This window comes from Hesperophylax consimilis, chromosome 9, assembly GCF_061612785.1.
Source record: "Hesperophylax consimilis isolate HC1 chromosome 9, BYU_Hcon_1.0, whole genome shotgun sequence".
In the NCBI taxonomy this organism is placed as follows: Eukaryota; Metazoa; Arthropoda; class Insecta; order Trichoptera; family Limnephilidae; genus Hesperophylax; species Hesperophylax consimilis.
In genome coordinates, this window is record NC_142844.1 from 7,594,107 (window position 1) to 7,599,306 (window position 5,200).

Below are 5,200 nucleotides of genomic sequence, written 5' to 3' on the forward strand. Positions count from 1 at the left end.
GTCCGTCCTCTCTGCATACCCCTGCGGGGAAACGGAGTGATGGTTAGTTAGTTAGTAATAAAGGCGTTTTTATTACATTTGCTCCACACGGGAGGCCCGGAGGAAAAAAAATCCCTGTATCATCTTTGGGGATGCTATGTGGAGTGTTTTTTGGGGAAAGGAAGAAGACGATGTTCTGGAAAGGAAAAAGGTATTAGAGGTCGGTAGGAATCTGGGGGTCAGTGTGTCCATGAGTGATGGACGTATGAATCCATCCCACCCACTGCGGTGCAAGGTGGTGGTTCGAAAAAGTCCAAAGGTCTCCCTCAAGCAGTCTCTTCAGACCCGAACAGCCACGCATCCGCCGCCAAAACCTGGACAAACCTCATGGCCCCGGGCACCCCTGCTACGTCACCAAACGTAGCGAACAACTTGGGGTGACCTATGGCAGAGGTGCTCATACCCGCCTCGTAATAAAAATTGTGGAGGGAAATAAGTATACCATATAATATTAATTTATAACTTAACAATTACAAAATATTGTTACTGAGGCAGTTTAGTTATGTAAAATTAATATGTACTGTATTATTCGAGTCCCCTACTCGAGTCCTCATAGAGTATAAGGTCATAAACATACGACAACTCCACATAAAATTTTCGCTAATACGTTTCCTGTTCAAATATAAAAACAAAACTCTCTTCCAACACAACTACACCACCAGAACAATAACCAACGGTCACTACAAAGTACCTTCACTACATACCACGTCAGCTCAAAGACAATTTTTCTTCCTAGCTCCTAAAATCTTTAATCTTATCCCTGAAAACCTAAAAACCATGAGTCAACCCCATTCCTTTAAAAAACAAATTACGAAATGGATCCTTACACACGGAATACATTACAATTACAATACCCATTCATTCTACACTCAATTTAATCACCTTTCAGGCAAAACATAATATATCCTTATTCCCTAACTTAGTGGTATAGTATGTACATAATAAATTAGTGTGATCTATTTACTAATAATTTCTCAAATTATTCATCTTCTTATAATTCTCTAACTTCTCCATCCTCTTCTTGCAACCCAAACTAGCTATACATCATTTTTCTTTTTTATATTATAGTAATGTATAGATTCTATGTCCGCAAACTGCAAAATTCACCCGCCCTAACACAAGGTCATCCCTAGCATGGAGGGTGAAATATCACAAAAAATGTACTCTCTAAATCATGTATCAATAAAACAAATAAATAAATATAATTTTTACTACTCATATGTAAAAGTCCCAAAAAGGGTCTTAATAAAGTTATAAAAAGTAGGAAAATGTTATGAGGTATGCTTGTATATAATATGCTGTGTATTTCTTTTATTATTTTATGATATAAAATTTTTGTTTTTTTTTTTATTAACTTCCGATTTAGTTGTCCGGGTTAAATCTTCCCCAAAGGAAAAACTTAACCCTTCCACTCACTTTTCCACAAATGATCATCTAGTCAATCACCATTATGTAAGTGCATTATATAAGCAAAATAAATACAAAACAATACAAGAACAACACGTCAACTCACCAGAGATCAAATGGGAAAATAATTCACCGACTCCAGATATTTTCATATCAGAGGGTTCGGCTCGGTAGAACTTCTAACAGGGCCTATAAATCCTACTGATCCCTCAACATAAATATTTAAAATTATTTGTTTACTTCCGATTTAGTTGTCCGGGTTAAGTCTTCCCCAAAGGAAAAACTTAACCCTTCCACTCACTTTTCCACAAATGATCAGCTAGTCAATCAACACTATGTAAGTGCATTATATAAGTAAAATAAATACAAAACAATACAAGAACAACAACACGTCAAATCACCAGATATCAAATGGGAAAAAAAATTCACCGTCTCCAGATATTTTCATATCAGAGGGTTCGGCTCGGTAGAACTTCTAACAGGGCCTATAAATCCTACTGATCCCTCAACATAAATATTTAAAAAATCTTTTGTTATCCTACATGTATTCAAAATGACCGACTTTTGCATCTTTATATATAAATTTTTTGATAGATCTAATACGCCTAAATTTTTAATTAGAGAGCTAGGTATAATGCCAGTAGCCGAAATAACGAATGGTAATATTTTTATAGTCTGAGAATGCCAAATTCTTTTTATTTCATTTCCTAAATCTGTGTATTTTCTTATTTTTTCACTAACAGATTTTTGAATATTACAGGAATTTGGAATAGCAACATCAATGATATAAGTTATTTTTTTAATTTTGTCATGTAAAACTATATAGGGTCTATTATGACTAATCGCTCGGTCTGTTAGTATAGTTTTATCATAATATATGTATTTTATAAAATTCGTTTTCTAAAAATGAATTTGGTTCGTATTCATAATATGGTACTACATTACGGCAGTCAATCAAGTTATGTTTAATTACCAAATTTTGGTGAATTATTTTTAAAACTTGATTGTGCCTAAATGTATATTCGGACGGTGCTAATATAGAACATCCCGATATAATATGTTCTATAGTTTCCGGAAAAGCCAAACATTTTCTACACAAATCATCAATTTGATTTGTATCTTTGATTATATGCTTTCTATAATTTTTAGTATTAATGACTCTATCCTGAATTGCAAGCATAAATCCTTCTATTTCTGCGCTCAACTCTCCAATACTCAACCATTTGTTTGACTTAATTTTGTCAACATACGTTTGGTTGAGATAATTGAAGTGTTTTGCGTGTAAAATTTTATTTGACCAGGAATCTAATAATTCCTGGTTGGGATTTATAAAAATGTTGGCATTCTCATCGTATAAATTTAAAGGTGTAATATTTCTATCTGCCTTGCAAATTATTTTGTGCATTTCTGAGCTATGAGCTTTCCTATGGAAAAAAGTTCTTAGCATTTCTACCTGATTATGTTTCAAAGAAGTTATTTTGACTATACCTCTACCTCTTAAATTTCTAGGTAAATTAACTCGTTCTATAGCTGAATTTGGATGATGGCAATTAAACTTTGTTAGCGTAGTTCTAATTAATCTTTCTAGGTTATCTAAATCTGTATTAGACCATTTAATTATGCCAAATGAGTACGTTAATAGAGGTATTGCCCAAGTATTTATTGCTTTTACTAAATTTTTAGCAGATAGATTGCATTTTAAAATTTTCCTTATCCTAGTTTGAAATTTAATCCTAATATCATTTTTAATACTACTATGGTCTAATCTATTTGATTGTGGGTATCCTAAATACTTATAAACCTCATCCCTTTTCATACTAGTAATTTGGAAATTTCTAAATATACTCTCGTCCCCATCTACAATTTTGCCTTTCTCTATATGGATCGTTCTACATTTATCTAAACCAAATGTCATTTTGATATCATCTGAAAAGTTTTTAACTACCTCGATCATTTTCTCTAAATTTTGTTCAGAATTCGAAAATAATTTTATATCATCCATAAATAATAAATGCGAAATTGTACTACTCTCCCTTGTATTACCCTTAACTTTTATTCCAAACTTGCTTTTAATTAACATTTTAGATAGAGGATTCAATGCTAAGCAAAACCAAAGAGGACTCAATGAGTCTCCTTGAAAAATCCCTCTTTTAATTGAAATGCCCGGTATTACTATTTTCTTACCTTTTAAATGATATAAAATTATTGTGATATTTCTTTTTTTGTTTTTTAATCCATCTTTTAATTTTGTATACAGTTAAAGATTTTTGAATGCTTTTATTGCCTGGTTTTTCTGATGTCTTTGTCAAAAGCTTGTGTTTACCGTCTTGTATTTTTGTGTAAGCTTGTTTAACTGGTCTATGAAAGTTTGTGTTTGTTCAAATTTGGTTAGGTTTTGATTGTGGAACTTAGAGGATACCCGAGGAGGGGTAATTTTTATAAAAATATCTTTGTTTGGACACCACTTTATTGATTATATACAGTTAAGCTTGAACCTTCCTAGGTTTTATAAAAAATGTACTGAAATGTTTAAATAGGAATGTTCAGACTGAACAGAAAACGGTTGGCTTGTATATTTATGTAAGTTACTCGATAAAGTAGCGTCCAAACAATGGTTTTATTCAAATTATAAATCTGCTTTACCGCAAGTGATTGCTACCTGAGAAAAGTAATTTATTGATTTGCCGTGGTCATCCAGGTCTACTGGTCTTACAGGTCTGCAACCTTTTCTCATGACCTATGGTCGAATTTACCATAGCAGGCCTTGAAAATTGATCTTTCCGTGTGGTTTATTTTATTTTTTTCTGATAAACCTATTAATCTCAAATGTATGTATCTAGAGAAACCCCTCGGAAAGTTACTAATTAATCGTTTGAAAAATAAAATCTGGTGCTTATCCCTAATTTTCAAACCGTTTTACAAAAAATATTTTAATGGTAAGGTACTATTTTTATTCATCTTAAATATAAATAGCTTACATCCGTAGGAAACACTCTAAATACAGGGTGTATCGGCACGTACCAGACAAACTTTAACCAGCTATTCCTTAGCACATTTGGAGTAAAAAATGTTATGGGCACTTTGCTGTCCGGTAACATTTTTTTTTTAATAAAAATAATATTATTCATATTTCCACCACATGTCACCAATGTTTTATCCTTTGTCAAAGTTTGAAAACCCATCTGGCAATATTTTGTTCGAGTTTCGTTGAATAATGTACGTACGTACCTACGTCGGCGCGCTTTTACAATCACAACGAAATGGCACGGCACCATTCGTCTCATTTTTAACTATTATTATTTAGTGTGTACGAAAGAGCGAGGACTCTTTTTGACACACTTGCCAATAACAGCTGTTGAACACGAGAAACAACGCAAATGACAGTGACGGAGTGTGGATTTTTTATTTATTTTTTGTTTTTACAGCAAAGCGCCCATAACATTTTTGACTCCAAATGTGCTAAGGAATAGCTGGTTAAAGTTTGTCGGGTACTTGCCGATACACCCTGTATATACGGTGGTCTGAAAATTTTTTGACCTCAACACAAAGATGGCGGTTCTCGTCAACAAAAGCTAGTGAATGTAGTTGTGCATCTTTTGACAGTTACTCAGTTACAGTTGACAGTCGTTTAAGTGAGTCGATGTGTGTGTTTTTTTGAAAATGGAAAAAATTGAGTATCGAGCGGTTATTGTTTTTTTTTTTTTGAAAGGCAATACGCCTACGCAAATCAAAGATGAGTTAGGACAGGTTGTTT